Source organism: Molossus molossus, unplaced genomic scaffold, assembly GCF_014108415.1.
Source record: "Molossus molossus isolate mMolMol1 unplaced genomic scaffold, mMolMol1.p scaffold_m16_p_9, whole genome shotgun sequence".
NCBI classification, from domain to species: Eukaryota; Metazoa; Chordata; class Mammalia; order Chiroptera; family Molossidae; genus Molossus; species Molossus molossus.
The window spans coordinates 100,157,192-100,171,854 of NW_023425403.1; the positions used below are offsets into that span (position 1 = coordinate 100,157,192).

General features: G+C 38.4%; 1 pseudogene; it reads left to right on the top strand.

Annotated features, from left to right (window-relative positions):
• Positions 1–5,328: 5,328 nt before the first annotated feature.
• Positions 5,329–5,595, top strand: LOC118622729 (annotated as a pseudogene).
• Positions 5,596–14,663: the final 9,068 nt, after the last annotated feature.

Consider the following 14,663-nt stretch of genomic DNA (forward strand, 5'->3'; position numbering starts at 1 on the left):
TGGGGCTCCTTAGGGCCCTGTGCAACACAGCTGCCCACAAAAGCAGTAGGAAGCCAGGGCTCCAGATGGACCTGTGTGAACCAGTGGCCCACAAGAGCAGTGCAGGGCTGGGGCTAGAGAGGGGCCAGTTTCAGCAAGCCACATACCTCTCATTAAGTGGCCCCAGACCTGGCACTAGAAGCAGTTAACCTTGGTTCACAAATTGGCTTTTTTGGACACCTCCAAGCCCAGCACAAGAAGCAGCCATCTGAAGTTCACTTTGTAGCTTATGCCAGGTGGCCCTGGACAGAGCACAAGCAGTGGCTGACCTTGCCCCAGAGCCTGCTCTTCTGGTGGACAGCTTCACACCACATCAAAACACCACCACCTGACCACCTCCACAAGTGACACACTCAATGAGTGGACTCAGTGGATACCAGAGCCCTGCTGAAGTAAGTCTTGCTCTGTGTGGTGGGCCCCTATACAGCTGATCTTCCAAGGTAATGGCTAGTGGGCATAGCCAGTCCTTGCAGCTGATCAGCCTGAGTAAACCCCTCCCATTGATGTCCAACAGCAATCAAGACTCAATTACAAGACAACGGTGTACAGTCCACACGAGGGGTGCACCTCAAGGGCCCAGCTGGTGTGATCAGGGACACTGTGCCACTGGATCCTACAGGAGACCTACAATAGTAGGCCCACCCTATGAAGCCTAGGAGGCATAGCATCTCTGCCTAATACATAGAAACAATCACAGGGAAGCAGCCAAAATGAGGAGACAAAGAAACATGTCCCAAATTAAAGAAAAAACAAAACTCCAGAAAAAGAACTAAACAAAATGGAGATAAGCAATCTAAAAGAAGCAGAGTTCAGAACATAGGTTATAAGATTGCTCAGGGAACTTGGTGAGACATCCAAGGACTTAGTGAGACCTCCAAGAAACTTAAGGAGACTACTGAGAAACTTAATGAGAACATCAACAACATAAAAAAGGGCCAGTCAGAAATTAAGGATGCACTAACTGAAATAAAGAATAATTTATAGGGAATCAATAGTAGAGTAGGTAAAGTGAAGAGGCAAGCCATCAATCTGGAATATAAGGAAGCAGAAAACACCCAACCAGAACAGCACAAAGAAAAAAGAATCCAAAAAAGTGAGAACAGTGTAAGGAGCCTCTGGGACAACTTCAAGCATGCCAACATTCACATGATAGGGGTGCCTGAAGGAGAAGAGAGAGAGCAAGAAATTGAAATAATAATGACAGAAACCTTCCCTAATTTAGTGAAGGAAACAGACATACAAGTCCAGAAAGCACAGAGAGTCCCAAACAAGATGAACCCCAAGAGGCCCACACCAAGACACATCATCATCAAAATGCAAAAGGTTCAAGACAAAAAGAGAATCTTAAAAGCAGTGACAGAAAAGCAGTTCATTACCTACAAAGGAACTCCCATAAGACTGTCAGCTAATTTCTCAAAAGAAAGTTTGCAGGTCAGAAAGGAGTGGCAAGAGATATTCAAGGTGATGAAAAGCAATGACCTACAATGAAGATTACTCTATCCTGCAAAGCTATCATTTAGAATAGATAGGCATATAAAGAGTTTCCCAGACAAGAAAAAGCTAAAGGAATTCCTCCCCACCAAACCAATATTATATAAAATGTTGAAGGGTTTTCTTGAAGGCAAAGAAGAACAAAAATATGAACAATAAAATGGCAATTAATTCATATCTATCAACAATTGAATCTACAAACAAAATGAGCAAGCAGAACAGAAACAGACTCATAGATACAGAGAACTTTTTGTTGCTTCCCAGATGGGTGGGGGCTGGGAGAAGGGTGAAAATGATGAAGGAATTAAGAAGTACAAATGTGTTGTTAGACTAATGAACCTCAAAGGAAAAGGAGGAGGGATGGTGGGATGAGATAAACCAAAGAACTTCTATGCATATATACATAACCAATGTACACCAACAATAGTGTGGGAAAGGCAGGAGGGGGCAGGAATGGGGAGGACGAGCACAATGGGGAAAAAGGAGAGAAACATCTGTAATACATTAAACAATAAAGATGAGTTTAAAAAAGAGAGAGAGAAAACAGATTCTCCTCAGGAGACGCAGGCGCCACTCCTTCAGGAGCAAATAAGGACATTGCTAGAAAGAGCGACCTGGTAGACCTGTTTCTGAAGTTAAGAATAATAGAAACACCTAATAACTACTCAGAAATACAGCAGAGGTCAAATCCTATGATAATTAAGTATTTCTCTGTCTCTAGCCAATACTCATTACAAATAATATGAAAGTATCACAAAGAATCTCAATATTTCATTAAAATTTTCTACAGACAAAAAAAATTTTCAAAAAATTTAATTGGATAGTGTAAGCTCCACCACTTCACCAAACATCAATCAAAAATAGATTGCAAGAAACAAATATGATGGCCCTTGAAGATGATAAAACATGAATAGTTGCTAACTTTCCTGTGATAACTAATTTTTTTTTTTTTTTTTTTGCATTTATCTTCAGATAGAGCGGGAGGAAGAGAGAGAGAGAAACATTGATGTGAGAACGACATCTCGAGTGGTTGCCACACACATGACCCTAACCGGGGTTGGGGACAAGCTGTAACCGAGGTATGTGACCTTAACAGAAACCAAACCCAGGCCTCTCTGGTCCATGGGCCGATGTTCTAACCACTGAACCAAACTGGCCAAGGCCTTTAATGACTAATTTTATGTCAAGTTGGCTGGGCCATGGTGCTCAGATATTTGGTATTTGGTCAAACAATATTCTGCATGTTTCTGTGAGAGTGATTTTAGATGAGATTTATATTTAAATTGGCAAACTTTAAATAAAGCAGATTGCCTTTTATAATGTGGGTGGGCTTTATCCAATCAGTTGAAGGCCTGAATAGAACAAAAGACTGATCTTCATTGATCCTCAACTGCATCCACACTGAGCAAGGAGGAATTTGCCAATAAATTGCCTTTAAACTTGAACTGCAACATAGGTTCTTCCTTGGGTCTCCAGCCTACTGTCCCATTCTGCAGATTTTGGACTTGTTGGTCTTCATACTCCCATGAGTCAATTTCTTAAAATATGTTTCTCTGGAGAACCATGATCAACATATTGCCCTTCTGCCAAATTTTGACTATGAACAAAAAAGGATTTTTTGCAGTATTTTACTGTGGTTAGAACATGTTCTGGGATGTTAGGTTTACTTTTGGTGGCTAGAAGGAAGTGGGGACAAAAAAAAGATAAGATCCCCTTCCAAACTCCACACATTCCAAATTATTCTGAGAATAAAAGTAGAAATATCAGGATAAAAACAAGTGATAATCTGGGCCTATAGAATTTCTGGTTTGGCTGTAATTCTGGAAGCTTTATAAGTTTTCAAAAAATCTTATATGTGGACTTTCTGAGTCCTGTATTTATATAAAATTTACACACACACACACCACACCCAGACTTATAACTGCTACTGGTTTTCCTATTTCTATCACTTCTACAGTTGTCAAGCCCAGCTGTGCTGTCTAGGGTCTACCTTTTCTCTATCCCAGTAATTTTCAACTGGTGTGTCACAAGACTTTTAAAAATATGCAACACTTGACTAGTTCATCAGGGACACTAACCTCTATTCCCTTAGATTCTCAACCTTCCTAATGCCGCAACCCTTTAATATAGTTCCTCATGTTGTATGTGGGCATATCTGCATGTAGATGGACCAGTCTGGAGATGGATAGAGGAGCCGTGTCTCGGTTCCTAAGATCATAAAAAATACGTGTTTTCCAATAGTCTTAGGCGACCCCTGTGAAAGGGTCATTTGACCCCCAAATAAGTCATGACCCACAGGTTGAGAACCACTGCCTTAGATTATCAAATGAAAAAATGACAACAGCCAACACAACATTAGCCAGCTAGTGTGAATGCCCTTTCTCAAACCATAGAGTTGTGGCTTATTGGTCACATCACATAATAAAGTTGTGTCTGATTGGTTAATTCTTGGTACCAGAAATTCTTTTATACAAGTATAGCTACCTGATTTTTAAAAAGTCACTTTGGTACCAAAAGGGTAGGAAATTGCTATTATTATTATTATTATTATTATTCCTCACCTGAGGACATTTTTCCATTTTTTGTTCAGACAGAGCTGGAGGGAGAGAGAGGAAAAGAGAGAGAGAGAACTACGTGAAAGAGACACATCGAGTGGTTGCCACCCACATGACCCAACTAGGGCCAGGGACAAACTGCAACCAAGGTACGTGCCCTTAGCGGAAACCAAACCCGGGTCTCTCTGGACTGCAGGCCGACGCTCTAACCACTGAGCCAAACCGGCCAGGGCGCTATTATTATTTTTTTGTAAATAATTCAAAATTATACTTATTTTAGTCGGATTGGCAAAAAAGATATTTTTTGGTGTGCCACAAAATTTTAGTAATTACTTTATGTGTGCCATGAGATGAAAAAGGTTAAAGATTGCTGCTCTGTATTTGTTTCACTAAAAATTTAAAAAAACTTAATAAGTTACATATTTTTTATATGAACTATGCTATCTTCCTGGAGTAATTTTTTGTCCTCTTTACCCCAACTTCCAACTTGAAATGGGAAGGGCACCAGCTTTATATTCAGGGACCAGGGAGACTGTGCCAATGGGCTATACCAGAAACCTGGCCAAGACCAGGAGATGTAACAGCTCTACCTAAGGCATAGAGACAAACACAGGGAGTCAGCCAAAATGAGGAGACAAAGAAACATGTCCCAAGTGAAAAAACAGGACCTTTAACAAAGTGATAGGAAACATAAAAATGGAACTAGAAGATATTTTAAAAAATTATAAATGATGACTACAACTGAAGTAAAGAATATATCAGACAGAATAATCAGTAGATTAGATGAAGCACAGGATAAAATCTGTGCTTTGGAAGACAGGGTAGTGGAAAACACCCAATTAGAATTGCAAAAATAATAATAATAATTTAAAAATGGGGCTTTGACCACTATCCTGAAAGGTGCTTTTTTAAAGATCCAGTGTGTCTCCCTGGCCAGTCTGGCTCAGCTGTTGGACTGTCGGCCCGCGGACCAGGGAGACCAGGGTTTGGTTTCTATTAAGGCACGTACCTCAGTTGCAGTTTGTCCCTGGCCCCTGTAGGGGTCTTGTGAGTGGCAACCAGTCGATGTGTCTCTCTCTCACGTCAATGTTTCTCTCTCCCTCTTCTTCCCTCTTTCCCTCCTGCTCTAAATGAAGATAAGTGCAAAAATGTCCTTGGGTGAGTATAAAAAAAAAATATATATATCCAGTGTGTCATAGAAAAAAAAAAGCCTTTCCAGTGGTGTCGACCTCCCCATGACAATATGCCTCTGGCTAAGGATCTTCTTCATCCCTTTCAAGAATAGGAGAAGAGGAAACACAAGAAGCATCTGGTGCAGAGCCCCAATTCCTACTACATGGATGTAAAATGCCCAGGGTGCTATAAAATCACCACCGTCTTTAGCCATGCATAAACAGTAGTTTTGTGTGTTGGTTGTTCCACTGTTTTCTGTCAGCCAACAGGAGGAAAAGCAAGGCTTACAGAAGGATGCTCCTTCAGAAGGAAGCAACTCTAAACACACCTCGAATCAAGATGAGTGGTGAATCATCCCAAAAAACACATTTTGGATACAAAAAAAAAAAATGAGAGTAGTATAAGGGACTGTTAGGACAGTATTGATTACCACCTATTTGTGCCATAAGGGTACCAGAAGGAATTGAAAACCATTTTGAAGAAATAATAATAGAAAACTTTCTTAACCAGACAAAGGAAATAGACTTACAAGTCCAGGAAGAACAGAAAGTCCCAAATAAGTTGAACTCAAAGAGGCCCACACCAAGACACATTTCAATTAAAGTGCCAGTGGTTAAAGACAAAGAGAGAATCTTATAAGCAGAGAGAGAAAATTAATCACCTAAATAGAGCTCCCATAAGACTGTCAGTTGATTTCTCAACAAAATCTTTGCAGGCCAAAAGGGTTTGGCACAAAATATCCAAAGTGGTAAAAACCAAGGAACTACAGTCCTGCATATGGACACTACAGTGTTTTCCTGGTTCTGTAGTTTCTGAAGGCAGGGAAGCCCCACTTGCATGCACAGCTCAGGGGGTGCATGCAGTAGTGCTCTGCCTTACTGAACAAATCTCTGGGTGGAGGGACCCCTTATATGCACATTATGTCATCCTATTCCTGCTGGATCTAACTCTGGGAAAGTTGGCTGGGGACTATGACAGCTGTGCCATTTGGCTACAGAACCTGAATAGGGCTCCTGCCCACATTGGTGCTCACTGGTTCCTCCAGTCCTGAGTAGTTGCCTCATTTCCCAGAAAGCTCACCTGGTTCCTTAACCTTTATGTTCTTTCTTTTGTTTGTTGTGCAGAAATTGTTCATTTTGCTTTCAGAAGGCATTGCTCTAAATATATGTGTACATTTATATTGAAAGGAGGTGAGCTATCTTGGATCCTCTCTCTGTTTAAAATTCTAACAATTTTGTCTCTTTGAGGCAATGCTATATTAACTTGATCAGGCTTGTTGGTAAAAAACAAAGCATTTGAATGGACAATACCATTTCTTCAGTTCTTAGTGTTATCTTTGCAATATCATCTCTAAATATTTAATAATTTTTATATTACAACACTTCAATAGTCCCTTGATTTTCTCATTTTTATCACATTTAGTAGCCTTAGTTATTAAACAAGTTGCCAAACTTCTCTTAGAAGTTAGAAGTGTGGAAATAAATGAATACCAACTAAATGAGAAAAGCAAAAGATATTTAGAACTTGTTATGCTAAAGGGTCGGCATCTGTCACTTGCATTGGGCAGACTCAAAGGCAGGCAAAAGAGTGGTAAGTTTTATTTTATTTTATTCTATTAACTAATTTATTTTTGTTACAGATGTTTGTCATTTTTCTGCCACTGATACCCCTTTCCTTCTCCCTCTCTGCCTTGTCCCCAGCTTTGTTGTCCATGTCCATTGTTCATGCATACATGAATATAAGTTCTGTGGTTTATCTCTCCCCCCACTTCTCTTCTGAGGACTGTCAGTCTATATCCCACTTCCACATCTCTGGGACTACCCCATTCTTCAGACTATTATGTTCATTATATTCCACAAATAAGTGAGATCATGTGATATTTGTCTCTCTCTCTGCTTGTTTTGTGTAACTTAGGATAATACTTTCCAGGTCCCTCTATGTCAACTCAAAGAAAAATAGCTCTTTCTTACAAATGCATAGTACTCCATTGTGTATATGTACCACAAATTTTTTTATCCATTTGTCTTCTGATGGACATTTAGGCTATTGTAAATAGTGCTTCTATGAATATGGGGGTACATATATATTCTTTCTGATTGGTGTTTCAAGCTTCTTAGGGTACATTTCTGATGTGGGATCACTGGGTCAACTGGCAGTTCAATTTTTAATTTTTGGAGGTAACACCATATTGCTTTCCATAATGGCTGCACCAGTTTGCATTCCCACCAGCAGTGTGCTAGAGTCCCCTTTTCTCCACAACATTCCCAACACTTGTTGTTTGATGATATGTTGATGACAGCCATTCGGACAGGTGTGAGGTGATACCTCATTGTTATTTTAATTTGCATTTCTCTGTTGATTAGTGGTGTAGAGAATTTTTTTATATGTCCTTTAGCCATTCATATGTCCTGTTTGGAGAGGTGTCTATTTAGTTTCTCTGCCCATTTTGTAATTGGGTTCTGTCTTCCTTTTGTTGAGCTGTATGAGCACTCTCTATATATTGAAAATTAACCCCTTATTTGGTGTATCATTGGCAATTATGCTTCCTCATACAGTGTGTTGCCTTTCCATTTTGATGATTGTATGCTTTGCTGTGCAGAAGCTTTTGAGTTTGATGTAGTCCCATGTGTTCATTTTCTTCTTGGTTTCTATTGCCTTAGGTGATGTGTCAGTAAAAATTCTGCTGCGTATGATGTCTGAAATTTTGTTGGCTACATTTTCTTCTAGAATTTTTATGGATTCATTACTCACATTTAAGTCTTTTATCCATTTTGAGTTTATTCTTGTGCATGGTGTAAGTTGGTCTAGTTTCATTTTTTTACATGTAGCTGTCCAATTTTCCCAACGCCATTTATTAGAGAGGCTGTCTTTACTCTACTGTATGCTCTTCCCCCTTTCTCAAATATTAAGCATATTGTTTTGTTCCTTTTCTTGGTTCTCTATTCTGTTCCATTGATCTATTTGACTGTTCTTGTGCCATTACCAGGTTGTTTTGATTACAGTGTTTTTGTAGTACAACCTGAAATCTAGTAATGTGATCCCTCCAACTTTGTTCTTCTTTTTCAAGATGGTTGTGGCTATTCACAGTCTTTTTTGGTTTCTTATGAACTTTTGAAGTATTTGTTCTAGTTCTGTGAAGTATGTCATTGGTATTTTGATGGGGATTGCATTGAATCTATACATTGCTTTGGGTAGTATGAACATTTAATGATGTTAATTCTTCCAATCCATGAACAAGGTAAGTGCTTCCAATTTTTATATCTTTGTCTATTTCTTTCTTCAATGACCTGTAGTTTTCTGTGAATAGGGCCTTTATTTCTTTAGTTAATTTTATTCCTAGGTATCTTAATTTTTTTTGCTGCAATGGTAAATGGGGTTGTTTTTTAGTTTCCCTTTCTGTGAGTTCATCATTGGTGGATCACTTTTATTTTTTCTTCCTGTCTGATTGCTGGGGCTAAGACTTCCAGTACTATGTTAAATAAGAGTGGCAAATGTGGGCATCCCTGTCTTGTTCCTGTTCCTAAGGGAAATGCTTTTAGTTTTTGCCCAACGAGTAAAATGTTGGCTGTAGGTCTTTCATATATGGCCTTTATTATGTCGAGATATGATCCCTCTATTCCCAGATTGCTGAACCTTTTTAGCAGAAATGGGTGCTGGATTTTGTTGAATGCTTTATCAGCGTCTATTGATATGATCATATGATTTCATCTTTTATTTTGTTTATGTGGTGTATCACAATTATTGATTTGCAAATATTGTACCAGCCTTGCATCCCAGGGATGAATCACACTTGGTTATGGTGAAATATTTCTTTGACGTATTGTTGGATTTGATTTCCTAGTACATTATTCAGGATTTTGGCTTCCATGTTCATCAGGGTTATTGGTCTGTAGTTTTATTTTTTTGTTGTGTCTTTTTCAGAATGAGAATTATGCTGGCCTCATATAACAAGTTTGGAAGTATTCCTTCTTGAATTTTTTGAAATAATTTGAGAAGAACGTGTATTAGTTCTTCTTTGAATGTTTCTTAAATTCCCCCGTGACGCCATCCGGTCCTGGGCTTTTGTTTCCTGGGAGAGTCTTGATTATATCTTCAATTTCTTTTGTTGTTATTGATCTGTTCAAGTTTTCTATCTCTTCCTGGTTCACTTTTGGGAGACTATGTGTTTCTAGAAATTGGTTCATTTTGCTTAGATTGTCAAATTTGTTGCTGTATAATTGTTCATAATATTTGTTCACAATCTTTTGTATTTCTGTGGTGTCAGTTATTATTTCTCCTTTTTTTATTTCTGAATTTGTGTATTTGGCTTCTCTCTCTTTGTTTCTTGGTGGGTCTAGCTAAGGGTGCATCGATCTTGTTTATCTTTTCGAAAAAACAGCTCTTTGTTTCATTGATCCTTTGAATTGCTTTTTTGGTCTCCATGTCATTTATTTCTGCTCTGATCTTTACTATTTCCTTCCTTCTACTTGCTCTGGGGTTTTCCTTTTGTTTGCTTTCTAGTTCTTTAAGTTGTGAGGTTAGATAGTCTGTTAGAATTTTTTCTTTTTTCTTGAGATAGATCTGTAGTGCTATGAACTTTCCTTTCATAACTGCTTTCACTGCATTCCATAGATTTTGTATTGTTGTGTGTTCATTTTCATTGGTTTCCAGGAAGCTTTTAATTTCTTCCCTGATCTCCATGGTAGCCCATTCATTGTTCAATAACATGCTATTTAGCCTCCATATGTTCAAGGGTCTTCGCATGTTTTTGTTGCAATTGGTTTCTAGTTTTATGGCATTATGATCTGAGAAGATGCTTGATATGATTTCAATCTTCTTGAACTTGTAGAGACTTAGTTTGTGCCCTAACATGTGGTCTGTCTTTGAGAATGTCACATGTGCACTTGAGAAGAATTATGTAGTTTTGGGGTAATTCTCTGTAGATATCTATGAAAAACATTTGATCTAGAGCTTCATTTAGAATCTGTGTTTGCTTGTTAATTTTTGTCTAGGTGATCTATCCAGTGATGTCAGTAAAGTGTCAAAGTACCCTATGATTTTATTGCTGTTGATTTCTGTTTCAAAGTCCTCCAGGAGATTTTTAATATATTTTGGTGATCCTATATTGGGTACATATATGTTTACCAAAGTTATATCTTCCTGTTGAATAGTTCCTTTCAATATTATGTAGTGGCCTTCTTTGTCTCTAGTTATGGCCTTCATTTTGAAATCGATTTTATCAGATATGAGTATGGCTACTCCAGCTTATTTTTTCTTTCTGTTTGCTTGAAATAATTTTTTCCATTCCTTCACTTTCAACCTATGTGGGTTTTTGTTTTGAGGTGAGTCTCTTTTAAACAATATATCAGTGAGTCATGCTTTCTTATTCACTCACCTACTCTATGTCTTTTTTTATGTTCACTTATTATATATATATAATTTTTAAATTTTATTTTAAATTTTATTTTTGTCACAGATGTTTCTCTGTTTTTACCCCCATTGACACCCTCCTCCCCATTCCCCCTCCACTCTGTCCCCAGCTTTGTTTATGATGTCCATTGGTTATGTACATGCATATAAGTTGTGGTTTAACTCTTCCCTCTCCCCATTACCCCCTATTCTGAGGGTTGTCAGTACCCTACTGCCATGTCTCGGGGTCCACCCTATTCCTCAGACTGTTATATTCATTATATTCCACAAATAAGTGAAATCATGTGGTATTAGTCTTTTTCTGCTTGGCTTGTGTCACTTAGGATAATACTCTCCAGGTTCCTCCATGTCGTCCCAAAAGATAATAGATTTTTCTTTCTTACAGCTGCATAATACTCCATTGTGTATATGTACCACGGATTTTTTATCCATTTGTTTACTGATAGTCACTTGGGCTGTTTCCAGATCTTAGCTATGGTACATAGTGCTGCTATAATAATGGGGTACATATATTCTTTCTGACTGGTGTTTCAGGCTTTCAGGGTGCATTCCTAGAAATGGGATCACTGGGTCAAATGCCAGTTTCATTTTAAATTTTTTTTTCTTATTTTTTTCATGGGCTTGACATTTTATTTTATTTATTTATTTTTTTATTTTTTACAAATTTTTTATTTATTTTTTTGTTACAGATATTTTACCTTTTTAACCCAATTTGCACCCCCCTCCCCACCCCACCCCTGCTCCATCCCCAGCTTAGTTGTCCATGTCCACTGGTCATCCATACATGCATATAAGTTCTGTGGTTTATCTCTTCCCACCCCCCCAATCCCCTCTTCTGAGGGATGTCAGTCTGTGCCCTACTTCCATGTTTCTGGGTCTACTGTATTCCTCAGACTGTTATGGTCATTATATTCCACAAATAAGTTAGATCATGCGATATTTGTCTTTCTCTGCTTGGCTTTTTTCACTTATAATAATACTTTCCAGGTCCCTCCATGTCATCTCAAAGGATAAGAGATCTTTCTTTCTTACAGCTTCACAGTACTCCATTGTGTATATGTACCACAGATTTTTTACCCATTTGTCTACTGATGAACACTTGGGCCGTGTCCAGATCATAGCTATGGTAAGTAGTGCTGCCATGAACAGGGGGGTACATATATTCTTTCTGATTGGTGTTTCAGGCTTCTTAGGGTACATTCCTAGAAGCGGGATCACTGGGTCAAATGGAAGTTCAATTTTTAATTTTTTGAGGTAACACCATATTGTTTTCCACAGCGGCTGCACCATTCTGCATTCCCACCAGCAATATATTAGAATCCCCTTTTCTCCACACCCTCGCCAACACTTGTTGTTTGATGATTTGTTGATGGTGGCCATTCTGACAGGTGTGAAGTGATACCTCATTGTTGTTTTAATTTGCATCTCTCTGATGATTAGTGATGTTGAACACTTCTTCATATGCCTTTTGGTCATTTGGATGTCCTGTTTGGAGAGGTGTCTATTCAGCTCCTCTGCCCATTTTTTAATTGGGTTCTTTGTCTTCCTTTTGTTGAGTTGTATGAGCACTCTATATATATTGGAAATTAACCCCGTATCTGATACATCATTGGCAATAATGTTATCCCATACAGTGGGTTGCCTTTCCATTTTGATGATTGTTTCTTTTGCTGTGCAGAAGCTTATGAGTTTGATGTAGTCCCATGTGTTCATTTTTTCCTTTGTTTCTGTTGCCTTAGGTGATGTATCAGTGAGAATTCTGCTCCGTATGATGTCCGAAATTTTGTTGCCTACATTTTCTTCTAGAATTTTTATGGATTCACGGGTCACAATTAAGTCTTTTATCCAATTTGAGTTTATTTTTGTGTATGGTGTAAGTTGATGGTCTAGTTTCATTTTTTTGCATGTAGCTGTCCACTTTTCCCAACACCATTTATTAAAGAGGCTGTCTTTACTCCACTGTATGCTCTTGCCACCTTTGTCAAATATTAATTGAGCATATTGCCTTGGGTCCATTTCTGGGTTTTCAGTTCTGTTCCACTGGTCTATATGCCTGTTCTTGTGCCAGTACCAGGCTATTTTGGTTACAGTCGCTTTGTAGTATAACCTGATATCTGGTATTGTGATCCCACCTACTTTGTTCTTCCTTTTCAAGATTGCTGTGGCTATTCGGGGTCTTTGTTGGTTCCATATGAACTTTTGAAGTATTTGTTCTAGTTCTATGAAATAGGTCGTTGGTATTTTTATGGGGATTGCATTGAATCTATAGATTGCTCTGGGTTGTATAGACATTTTAATGATGTTAATTATTCCAATCCATGAACAGGGTATGTGCTTCCACTTTTTGATATCTTCCTCTATTTCATTTTTCAATGACCTGTAGTTTTCTGAAAATAGGTCCTTTACTTCTTTGGTTAAGTTTATTCCTAGGTATCTTAATTTTTTTGGCGTGATGGTAAATGGGATTGTTTTTTCAGTTTCTCTTTCTGTGAGTTCATCATTGGTGTACAAAAATGCCATCGATTTCTTGACGTTAATTTTGTATCCTGCTACTTTGCCAAATTCATTTATTAAGTCTAGTAAACTTTTGGTGGAGTGTTTTGGGGTTTTTTATGTACAGTATCATGTCATCTGCAAATAATGACAATTTCACTTCCTCCTTTCCAATTTGGATCCCTTTTATTTTTTCTTCCTGTCTGATTGCTATGGCTAAGACTTCCAGTACTATGTTAAATAGGAGTGGCGAAAGTGGGCATCCTTGCCTTTTTCCTGTTCTTAAGGGAAATGCTTTTAGTTTTTGCCCATTGAGTATGATGTTGGCTGTAGATCTTTCATATATGGCTTTTATTATGTCCTGATATGATCCCTCTATTCCCATACTGCTGAGCGTTTTTATCAGAAATGGATGCTGGATTTTGTCGAAGGCTTTTTCAGCATCTATTGATATTATCATGTGGTTTTTATTCTTCATTTTATTTATGTGGTGTATCACATTTATGGATTTCCGAATATTGTACCAGCCTTGCATCCCTGGGATGAATCCCACTTGGTCATGGTGGATAATTTTTCTGGTGTATTGCTGGATTCGATTTGCTAGTATTTTGTTCAGGATTTTGGCATCTATGTTCATCAGGGATATTGGCCTGTAGTTTTCTTTCTTTGTTGTGTCCTTTTCTGGTTTTGGAATTAGAATTATGCTGGCTTCATAAAACGAGTTTGGAAGTCTTCCTTCTTCTTGAATTTTTTGAAATAGTTTGAGGAGAATGGGTATTAGTTCTTCTTTGAATGTTCGGTAAAATTCCCCGGTGAAGCCATCCGGGCCTGGGCTTTTGTTTGCTGGATGTCTCCCTGTTTTTTAATAGTTTTTTTCCTTTTGGTTTTCTGATTGGTTGATTTTTTTCTACCCTGTCTTCTAATTCACTGATCCGGTCCTCACTTCTTCTACTCTGCTTTTTAAACCTTCCAATGTGTTTTTCATTTCTGATATGTCATTTTTAATCTCTTCTTGATAGTTTTTAATTTCCAATTGGCTTATTTTCAGTGTCTCTATGTCCTTACTCATGCTGTTCAGCTTCCTCAAGATCATGGCTCTGAATTCTAGCTCTGTTAACATGCCTAATTGCTCCACATTGATCTCATCTTCAGTGGAGGTCTCTTGCTCTTTCATTTGGCTTCTGTTTCTGTGTTTCACCATTTTGGCTATCACTGTGGGCTTTGGAGCCTGTCAGTTTTCCCTTGGGTGTTGGTGTTCTGCTGTTTGTGGCTCCCTCTCCTGTGTTTAGATGAGCGAGGTAGGACCCACGTTAAACACCACTGTCAAGTCTTACTTTCCTGGTTAAAGTTGCCAGCCCAGGAAAGGTACTGTTATCCTCTAGCTTTTTGCCTGGAGGCCAGCAGTCGAGATTACTTGATGAGTTTTGGGTTGTCAGTTGATTGAAAAGCTCCCTCAGGTGTTCAGCACAAGAGGATTTCCTGAGGGTGGGGCCGATGCTGGTT